Source organism: Gadus chalcogrammus, chromosome 16, assembly GCF_026213295.1.
Source record: "Gadus chalcogrammus isolate NIFS_2021 chromosome 16, NIFS_Gcha_1.0, whole genome shotgun sequence".
In the NCBI taxonomy this organism is placed as follows: Eukaryota; Metazoa; Chordata; class Actinopteri; order Gadiformes; family Gadidae; genus Gadus; species Gadus chalcogrammus.
The window spans coordinates 20709269-20721370 of NC_079427.1; positions in this window are offsets into that span (position 1 = coordinate 20709269).

Sequence of the window (12102 nt, forward strand, 5' to 3'; positions counted from 1 at the left end):
GCTCGTTCCACCACTGAGGTCCCAAAACCGAGAAAAGTTGTGACTATCAAACGCTTCTTGCGTGTTTTTCCTATGTCAATCTCCCTCGGTTTATGTACTTTTATCACTATTTCACTAACCATGAACTTTATAAATTGCTAACATTGTGTATTGGGACTTGAAAACCAAATCTTTGTCTTATTGAGGAAGCACTGAGGACTCAGACAAAGAGACTGAGTTTCTTACACATTACTCAGTAGGCCCAGGCCCCCAGCCCCCTTGAGCGGAAATATGAAGGGAAAAAAGACAGCGCATGTCACTGCCTACTGCCTACATCAATTGTGAGTATATTTGCATAAATTGTGCTCCTGGGATAACTTGTAACTCTTTAGCATGTCGATTTTATTTCGCTTGATGAATTCAATCTCTGTCAGGAATGGCTATCATTTGCATTCCAATCTGACTGTTTTTCTGTATTTAATATCTATATTTTAATGAACATTTCTCATGTATATAGGAACTCCTAAATCTAACAATGTATTTAAGATATCCATTATACCTCCGGAAGTTTTTTCTAGATGTTTTATGCTCTGTCCATGTATGCTTGCTTGTGTGGTTATTTGACCTTCTTCCTGATACTGCACAAAATGCAACAGAATAAAATATTCTGGACCTTTTTATCGTCCTTTCAGTTGGCCGTTGCAGTCCCGTTATCCTCTGAACCCAGAGTCTGCATAGAATAAACGTCAGAAGGAAAAAGGAGGGTTTTATCTTCCTTTCTCCCCTCCCTCTCCCCTCCTCTTCCTCCCATATTCATCAGACATCATGTCAGATGTGGATTAGCCATGATAGAACGTATGTGTGTGTGTGTGTGTGTGTGTGTGTGTGTGTGTGTGTGTGTGTGTGTGTGTGTGTGTGTGTGTGTGTGTGTGTGTGTGTGTGTGTGTGTGTGTGTGTGTGTGTGTGTGTGAGTGTGTGTGTGTGTGTGTGTGTGTGTGTGTGTGTGTGTGTGCACATGCATGTGTGTGTGCACGTGTGTTTGTGCACACTTGTGTGCATCCCCATGTGTATTTCCATGGGGAATACGATTCAGGAGGGTCAGAAGGAGAAAAGGATGGATGAATATCCAGGCGAGAGTGCATTAATGGGTGATTTTGGAAAATGGGGCCCATCCATTTGTCAAATCTGTCCCCATGTGCTGGAGCTAAAAACCTTGACATCAGAGGGAGAGAGACAATGCATTCTGGGTAAACAGAATAAAACGAGAGGGAGAGAGAGAGAATGATGATGAGAGCTGGATAGAGACAGATAATGAGAGAGAGGGAAGGGAGATGGAGAGGGAGAGAGAGAGAGAGAGAGAGAGAGAGAGAGAGAGAGAGAGAGAGAGAGAGAGAGAGAGAGAGAGAGAGAGAGAGAGAGAGAGAGAGAGAGAGAGAGGTAAAACAGGTAAAAAAAAACTTCCATTCTGATCAGGATGATCTCGTTACTGGCTGAAAATAATGGAAATAGTGGAGCCAAACAGGTGCTGCATGATTTCTCTCTCTTCTCGGCTTCTCCATTCATACCTGCTCTGTCTCCTTCTCTGGTTTTTGTGTGAGTTTCTATATGTTTGTGCAAGCTTTTGGAATGCACTAGAGGATACACAAAACCATTTTTGAAGCTCACAGAGTCAATATTATTGAATGTTTCCCTGTTGGTAACAGTGGTTTATTTAGTCATCTTTCAGAACTTTCTCAAAACTCCTTCTCCCCTCCCGTAGAGAGCAAAGGAGGCTAATCGTTTAAAAACCTAATTAGTTGCTCAATTCATGCTGATGTTTCAACCTTTGATAACTGTGCGCCACTTCTGTTAACAATTCACAAAGAGCTATATGCTCATTATTAAATTGTATGTACCTACTTTAATGTACAAGCAATAATCTCCTTGCGCGTGCTTTGCTCTTGAAATAATATGAATAAAATATCCAGGGACATTTACTTTTTACCTTAAAAACGTAAGCAATAGTTGTGAGTATGATATTAACAGTAATTGTTCCCTTTGACTTGTAATACGAGCTACAAAATACATTTGTAGCATTTCTCTTTCTCTTTATTCTTCAGATATGTTCAACATGTTCAGAGTGTCAGATCCTTATCAGCAGGCCCTCCTAGGAACCCCTCTGGGAATCTCTTAATGAGCTCCACGGCGCTTTCAGAGAGATAGAGGGAGCTAGAGATGGAGAGAGAGAGAGCCGGCCTACCCGAAGGTGCATGTGTCTGCTAGTATGTGCACCCAGGCATGCTGTGCTTGCTCAGGCTTTCATGGTTGCATGGTCCATGCCTATATGAATGAGTAAGTACTAGTATGTGTAGGTATTCAACACGAGCCTGTGTTTGTACACGGTCTGACACGCTCTATTACTCTTTGTTCCACTCTTGGTTTTTAGTAATTGGAGAAAACCTCTGCAACCACATTGCATACACTGCACGTACACTACATGCATTATAGGTTTGCTTGCGTGCATGCGTATCTGCTGTTTAGTGATGATTTTCCATTGTTAAGGTGATGTGAAACACAGATTTTCAATGTATTATCCACCATCATATAAATGTATATGCTGTTTATGAGATATATATACAGTATATGTAAGGGATAATGCCCGACGAGGTGCCCATTATCCGGAATTAATGGACGACGCGGAGGCCTTAGAACACGGGTTTTACACGGGTCTTCTCAATGCCGTGGAACGCTCCGTTCACTTGCATGGGCTCTCACAACTTCCGGCGGTGAATTATATTTGATAATTAACCGTTGCTAAGTATAATTGACCGCTGTCAAGGAAAACAAAGGACTTTTTGCCTCTTATGACGTCTTTGGTATCACTCCGAAAGTAGTCCGGTAACTTGTCAACCCCAGCGTCTTCGGTTGCTAAGCGACGTCAACATCTTTGGCAGACTATTTCTCTGCTGATCAGCACTACGAATGCTGGTAACAAATAAATTGTAACAAGCCACACCATGTGAAGTTATTTTTTCGTTTTGGCACGTAGCCGTGTAATAAGCGGGATAATGTAAAGAACGTTGCCGGTCATTATCGAAAATAAGCCCCTTCAGGGCGAAGCAAGACAACTCCGCTGCGCGTCGGTTTCCTGTTCGCCCTGTCTGGGCTAATTTTCCAGATAATGACCAGCGTTCTATACATTATCCCTTACATAATGGACACCTCGAAGGATATTATCCAGCTTATACCACCGTCTCTTGCCAAAGAAAATAAATGAAGACCATTTATTTATATTTTCAAGCGTTTTACAATCCAAATATAAAGTTTTTCACAAGCCATAACTTTCCTTCCCTGGTAACGCCTGAGAGTTTGACTAATACCTGGAACAACCATTACCCTCCCGTAAGGTTCTTATGCAACGCAAACGTTGTTCACTCCTCCAGTAATTAGGACGGACCTCAGCTACGACTTCAGCTATGAGCCAGAGAGCTAACGTTATGCATTGTAAATATTTATAATTCAAAATACGTCCCAGCCTTTATACCACAGATACTAGTCTAGGGTCTATAGCATATAACCACATTGTCTGATTTCAGTTTAATGCATTTATCACAATTTACCAGCTCTCGTTTTGAAGGCTGAACAGACAATTTGACTGGAACTACTTAGCAGGTGTCCATATATCAGGAGTTAATGCACGCCCTGCAACCAATCAGAATCGAGTATTCCCCCAGACCGTGGTATGTATATATATATACAGTATATATATATTTATATGGTTTAGTGTGGGAGAACTTGATGAGTAGGTTGAAGACCAGATGGGCTGCTGCATTCCGGATGACCTGGAGAGGACAAACGACACATGCGTTTAGACCAGCCAGAAGGGAGTTGCAATACTCTAGAGCAAGACCCAAGGAACGGACGTGTCCTCCTGATGTTGTAAAGAGAAATTTGCAGGAATGGGTTGTCAGTGAAGAAACCAGTCTCAAACCCAGGTTCCTTGCCATCTGAGTTGCAGGCCCCACAGAGTTATTTAGTATTGATGGAGAGGTCATGGATGATAGATACCTTCTTTGAAAGGAAGAGCAACTCAGTCTTGTCGACTGTGTTTGCTGAGAGATGTGGGTGAGGCACGCAGAGACTTGTGCTTCCACCTGGGTTTCAGCTCAGGAAAAATACAGAATTAGTTCTGTGTCTTCTTCATAGCTGTGGTAGGAAATTAATTGAGCTAAAGCGGAACACAGTGTCTTAGGATGGGACCCAGAACAGAACATTGAGCGACCCTAGTAGTGAGACCACAAGGTTCAGCCGCTGATTATCTTCAGGTTACCCTGTAAGTGCGATCATTCTAAATGCCTTTGCAGAGCCTGAGATTCCTAGTTCTCGGAGGGTGGAGAGGTTCTAGCAGTGATGTGGTGCTAGAAGTGGTGAGAAGTGCTGAGGGTTTGAAGGTTGTTGTAGAGAGTTGGGAAAAGACTGCACGCTGAAGCGTTTGGAAATAAATGGTAGAAAAGAGACAGGTCGGTATTTCTTTACATCAGATGGGCAGTGTGTTTAAAAGAAAAAGAGGGTTCACTCTCTACTTTAAGTGTTTGGAAAACAACCAGTTGTCCAAGATGTGAGGTTGAGATGGGTGAGGAAAGGAAGGAGGCAGAGAGCAATGGACTGAAGATTTGTGGAAAAGGATATGGTCAAGAGTGCAGGTGGTTGGATGTGGCCAGCGATAGTAGTGACAAGGGATAGTATCTCATGAAGACATTTGAGAAAATAAGTAGGTGATGAAGAGGTGGCTATAGGACAGGTGGTGACAGCAGGGGGTCTGGGAAATGAAGAGCCAATGTCATTGATGTTTTTTCACAAAGTAGTAAACAAAATTGCTCAGGAGGTGGGGGCGTGGGGGGATAGAGGGAGGTAGAGAAGATAAAACATTTGGTGGTGGTTGGATAAGGTAAATGGAATTATAGATTGAAAGAAAGAGCTTTTAACTGCAGATAAGGCAGAAGAGAAGAGCATGTTAGGCAAGATGGTCTTCAGGGCGCCTGGATTTGAACCATGCTCTTTCAGCTGCCCCGAGGGTGGTTCTGTCAGCACGCAGTCAGACAACCACGGACCTGGAGGGGTCGGACCAGCCTGCCGATAGGCTGATAGCACAGATGGGGAGGCAGACTGAGAGCGAAGGGTGCGGCGGATGGGGACTGTGTGTGTGTAGAAGAGGAAGGTGTGACATTTTGCTAGAGTAAGATAAGAAGTGGTCTGAGACATGAAGAGGAAATACACAAAGGTCGGTGGTAGAGCAGTTCACGAATGTAAGGTGGAGTTGTTTACCAGCTTTTTGAGTGGGATGATCTAGTGAAGATGGAGGAAAGCTGGGACGTTAACACTTCCCTGTCTGGACGGTGAAATCACAGAGTCACGTGTAGTCTATACAACAGTCTATAAAACAATTATTTACCTCGGGCTCCATTCATAGTGGGGAATAGCCCCCTGAACCTTTGTTCTCGGGGGCTATCCCCCACTATTCACTTCGCCTTCAGCGAATAATTGTTAATTATATTAAAGGGTATAATAGGTAATATATGCCACTATAGGGGTACTCTATCAAAACAATAACAAAAGACGTTGTCCCTTAACAATATTCTATCTCAATTGTAAAATCAACCTGTAAAAAGTGCCTACACCTGTAGGCACTTTTTGCATGTGTACACCTGTACTCGTTGATTTTCAAACGTTGCATTTGATTTTAGTCTTTTGGTATTTCTTTCATCCCTAATACTAATTAGTGAAATCCAGATTGATTTTATTTTGGCTAGCAATCTTCTTTGCGGGGAAAAGCACATTCCCTCCCGCATGATCCTAAGTGTGCACGGAAAAGAGGGGCGATTCAGGTCCGTCAGTGTGTTGGTTCGAGAGAGAGCTAGAGCAAATCAACATGTGGTGCACAGTTCAATTGAATAAGAACATTCATTTTTAATAGTAAAAACAATTGTCAATATATTGGAAACACTATCTATTCCGGATGGTGTTCTCATGGACGTCAATAAATAATGATACGCCAAGTTAAGTCTATGTATGGGAAACACTGCATTTGATCGGTGGGTGGTATGAGCCTCTTGTCATAGTAGCACATCGTAGTAAGATAGAACGATATTGTAATATCATATTAATAAATTCGGTCTCTATGGGATTTCCCATAGATTTACTTTCCAACGGAATCTAGGGGTGAAGGGGATATGACACCATATGTGACCACACCAAATTTAACAGACCGTTACCTTGAATAAAGATGAGTATTTCTCTGGGTTTTAACTTTTTTGGAAACATGTGGCATAGTGTTAGTGCACAAATCAATATATGTATAACAGGTTATTTTTCAGGTATTTTAATGCAGAAATGTTGCACATCAAACATATCTAACATCACTAAAGCAGTACCCAATTAGGCAAATATGTTTTTAACCTCATCAGCAGACAGACTACCGTCATGCTGAGAATTTCCATTGAAGAAAGTAAATATCCTTGATAGCTTGATCCAAGCAGTCCTTGAAGCAGTTTATTTCTTGAAGTCAAAATGCACACAAACATGCACACACAACGACAGAATGTGAATGACATGCTCCCCGACATTGCTGAGAGTTAATCACCTTGGCTCCTTATTATCAAGCAAACAGCAATCATAAAACATGAAATTAAATCGTCAACAGTCACTCCACAAATATGTAAAACAGACGGTGTATTGGCAAATGATTACAGGAGGTGTGAAGCAAACACATCGAAATCCCTCAAAAATCCTCGAATTTCAAACCATTCTAGAACATGCTTTCATTGCGCTATATAATGAAATGCAAGTTTATGAATCCATGCATTGTAATAATAATAATAATTGATCCGTTTTTTATAGCGCTTTTCTAAATGCTCAAAGACGCTTAAATAAATTAATTTTGATAAATTAATTTTATGAAATGTTTGTCTGAAAATAGCATCTATGTGAGTAATGGCACATAGTGGTTTTTCAGTGGGCTATATAATGAAATGCAAGTTTATGAATCCATGCATTTTGATAAATTCATTTTATGAAATGTTTGTCTGAAAATAGCATCTAGCGGTATGTGAGTAATGGCACATAGCTGAGGATATTTAGATCTTGAGACAAAATATTTGTCAGGATTATTGCAATGGATTTCAACGTAGTGGGGAAAAGACACAAGCCGCTTTTGTTTCTTTGAACTGATGTTGAACATGACAAAGTGGAGCTTTTCAGACATAATTTTTCCATTTGTGCCAAGTCATCACAACCGAATAACTCAAAATGTTCCCTCAGAGGGCCTGGAAATCCACAGCAACACTTGACGATTAATGGAACTGCCATCCTCTTCAACTATAGATAGGCTTCGCTTACCACCAAAGTCTTTAAAAAAGGAAAGTACATTTGAAGGTTACATGTTGGCTTGGACCGTACTATGATTTTGTGCTCATTTGGTGCTCAGATTTACAAAAAATTCTCAATGCTATCTTGTTTGCCATACAAAATGGAAGCAATGTAATGACGTAACTGTCAAAGGTACTCTAATAGGAGTAAATATTTTGACATGCTCGCACTGTGTTTATATCATAAATAATAAGGTGCACACAGCACTTCAGTTGGAGATTTACTCATTGAAAAAAGTTGGTATTGCTAATTCATCATACCTTAAATGTATGTACGCGTTTGTTGTGCGTGTGTGTGTGTGTGTGTGTCTGTATTTTAAGCAAGTGGCTCAATAAACGTCAATTAATTATCTATCTATTTATGTCTTTATGTCCGTGTATTTTTATGGCATATTTTATTATGTTTGTAATGTTTTTTTGAATGCTGCCATAGGAGTGTATGTATGCGCGCCAACAATCTTGTGTGTTGGCATACAAGGCAACATCTCTCATTCCTTGTCAGAAAAGCACAATAAATGTCAAGGAGCCTCAAAAGCCTCATTAATCCCCTTTGACCACGTTGGTCTGCAGAGATATTCACTGTGCTACGTGACTGGATAGCCTGATAGAACATACACACAAACACACACACACACACACACACACACACACACACACACACACACACACACACACACACAGACACACACACACACACACACACACACACACACACACACACACACACACACACACACACAGACACACACATGCACACACACAAACACACACAGACTCACACACACACACACACACACGCACACCTGCACACACACACACACACACACACACACACACACACACACACACACACACACACACACACACACACACACACACACACATACATACACATACACACACACACGCACACCATGTGCAAATAGTGCCTGGAGCCACATGCTGACATTACAGGCTCAAACATAACTTGCACATTCATACGTACACAAATCTCTACTCAAACACACACACACACACACACACACACACACACACACACACACACACACACACACACACACGCACGCACGCACGCACGCACGCACGCGCGCGCGCGTGCGCGCGCACACACACACACACACACACACACACACACACACACACACACACACACACACACACACACACACACACACACACACACACACTCAGAAAAACTCAGAAAATGTCAAGAATTGTTCAACCATGACAACAATTTTTGTGATAGTGGCAAGAGGAACGAATGTGAGTTTCCAACCTTTGGTTGACGCAGTGTCGCACTGGTAACTTGGAACTTCCTGGTGTTTTTTCATCGGCTGCAGTTTTATGTGTTTTTGTTGTTCAAAGTTTCCGGCCAACTCCTTCACATCTCATGGGGTGGTGGAGGACATCGTTAGAAGAGATACAACAGATTGCCACTGGTTGAGTGAGTATTGTATGTTTGTCTTGTGTAGAATAATATTAATACTAAGTGTTATTTATAAAGTGCTCTTTATTTCAAAATCTCAAAGTAATGTACAGGGCTAAAACAGAACATCAACACTTTATGACATGAAATTACTTAAAGGACTACTGTGTAGAATTTAATGGCATCTAGTGGTGAGGTTGCAGATTGCGATCAACTTAACCCCCCCTCCCTGAATGATGTGTAAGGGGCCAGTTGGTACGCCAAAATGGTAATAATGATAACAATGCAAAAATATGATATTTCCTCTGTAAAACCATAGATCATAGTTAACAAGTAAAGATCCTTTTACATGGAATGTGATTCATGTTACCCACATCAATAAAATATTAAAAAATCATCACGCTCAATGCGACTGTACACCTACACTGGGAAAAGGGGAATTAATTTGAAATGCAACATGGTGGATTTCTGACAGCTGTAGCCTACAAAAAAAAAGTTTAAGTTTTACCGTTCTTAAACAGCTCATTGGCAAGTTGGTATTTCACACCTAGCTGAAAAGTATTATTTTTGCAATCAAAATACAGGTTGATTTTACAATTGAGATAGAATATTGTTAAGGGACAACGTCTTTTGTTATTGTTTTGATAGAGTACCCCTAGTGGCATATATTACCTATTATACCCTTTAATATAATTAACAATTATTCGCTGAAGGCGAAGTGAATAGTGGGGGATAGCCCCCGAGAACGAAGGTTCAGGGGGCTATTCCCCACTATGAAGCCCGAGGTAAATAATTGTTTTATATTTATTTGGTTATAAGGATCTAAATAAGTTCACGAGGATTTGAGCAAGCATCCATTAGCTGCTTCTTCAATAAGCCCGTCAAAATGTATTTCTCTGGTGGTGGAGACACCAATGTGCATAAATATGAAGGCACAATATGCTATTTTAAGTCATTCTTGAATATTAAATATGAAAAAATGCATTACATTTAATCAAATATAGATACAGCATAATGTTTACTTTGAAACCATCCAAACAGGAAACAGGATGTCTCGAGAATTCTGATAAGATGCATTTCAAATTCTAGTGAGTCAGTTCAAAACTTCCGATCTAACAACCACATTACCATTTTGGTGGAAGAAAATACAAAGTCCCTGCAAGCTAACTGAGCCTGGAGAAAACATGATAAAACAAGGTTGTGTAACTTTACTACTAATTGGAACACTGCAAGGTACTGCCTAAACAGAATAAAAGTGTAAAAACAACTATCAGCAGTCTCTATTCATCAAAACGACTCTTTAAACCGGGAGCCCTTATATGGTGATGTATAGGTTAGAAATGTACTTGAAGATGTCGGAGTGGGCTCAGCCAAATGATAATTTTCCCTCTGGGGCAGCGGAGAGCTTATATAATGCTCAAATAATATTCTACTGGAGAGCCCCCTCACATGCTCACCAGCCTTTATCTCCACCCAACCACTCACCCACCAAACACTCCTCCCTACTCTACCTCCTCCTTGTGGTGCCAAGATATGAAATAAGCATACCCTATTTAATCCCAAATCTGTACTCATAGTGCCATAGCTATTTCACCTTTACCATGCCCAGAGGCATTGGGATTGAAATGACCCACTTTCACAGTCTTACAGTACTACTACAAAAAAGCAGTTGGCAGTTCTTCCCACTTCCAGGCATGAGGTAATTTAATATTTGTCGTGGTTAGGACTCATTATCTGAAAGTGAAATGCAGAGGTTTGGCATGCTTAAAATGAATGATGGAGTAGTCATGAGTTTGTTATTGGATGTGTCTTCAAGAGAAAGAGAGAGGGAGGGAGAAAGAGTGGGGGAGAGGGAGAGAGAGAAGGAGGGAGACAGATCTATATAAATGAATAATGATTTTTTTTTTTGTGTTTTTGTGTGTGTGTGTGTGTGTGTGTGTGTGTGTGTGTGTGTGTGTGTGTGTGTGTGTGTGTGTGTGTGTGTGTGTGTGTGTGTGTGTGTGTGTGTGTGTGTGTGTGTGTGTGTGTGTCTGTGGGTGTGTGTGTGTCTGTGGGTGTGGGGGTGTGTGGGGGGTATCGAAAGTATATTTTCAGAGAGTACTGCTGACTCAGGAGAGATGATTAAACAGTTGTGTTCACTTGCCATTCCCCATCCTTCGCCATGCACCGCTTTTATTGACTGCAGCTCTTCCCTATTGTTCAGTCAGTTCTGTCTTTCATTATCCCCTTATCTATCCATATAATATCTATCCATTCCACACAGACCTGCAGTTAAGGATAAAAGCCATATAGACTCTGAGATATGTCTCTATAACATGACTGCATGTCAAGGCCTTCTCCTGCATGACTGCAAGTAATACATTTAACTCCTCCCCTCTGATGTGCCCTCTCACCGTCCCTTTATCCATCTCTGTCCATAACTTCCTTTCTCATCCCTCATATTTCTCTATACCTCACCTATCTTGCTCTTCATCATGGCAAGTTGCTCATTCTTTTCATTACCTTCACACATAACAGTCTACCTCAAACCCATCTTCCTTTTGTCCTCCATTGATCTCTCGCTCTTTCTCTCTCTCTTTTAATTTGCCCGGCAGACAGTTTCGGTGCTGGTCCATTTAGTTGCAGCCTTTTAATTAAGAGAAAGCAGATTAGAAAGGCCACTCTCTAGTCTTCTTATGGTGTTCACGCACACGCAAACACACATGCGTCCACATACACGTCGATGCAGAAGCATGCATCTTTTTTTCCGTTTTTTTTAAATCTGAATAGGTGTATGAATGCACACATATGCTCATAATTACACAGGTGTTGAAGAACTAAAACACAATCAGCTCATAATATGATTGCTTCTTGAATTCAGGCATGCAGACCCACTTTGCCTCTGATTTGCCTGAGGAGGCATGCTGTGTACCATTTCCTAAGGTAAACATTTTCAGCTACAGTATCCATCCATCCATCCGTCTTCTTTTCCGGTTGGCCTATCATGGTCTTGGTGGCAACAGGGTAATGGGAGTTGTCCAGATGTCCACTTTCAGATGTTCCCTCTGGGGTCCCATGGCTTTCCTAGGCCCACTGGGAGCTACAATCCCTCCAGCACATCTTGGCTCTGGCCAGGTGTCTTCTCCAGTTTGCCATGCATTGTACACTCTGAAAGGGAGGTACTCAGGGGGCATGATTAACAGATGCACAGACCCTCTCAGAACACTCCTTTCGGTGCAAGGGAGCAGAGGTTGGACTTTGAGGACCTCCCAGATCAGTGAACTCCTTATCCTAGGAGGGTAGGCCCAGCTACCT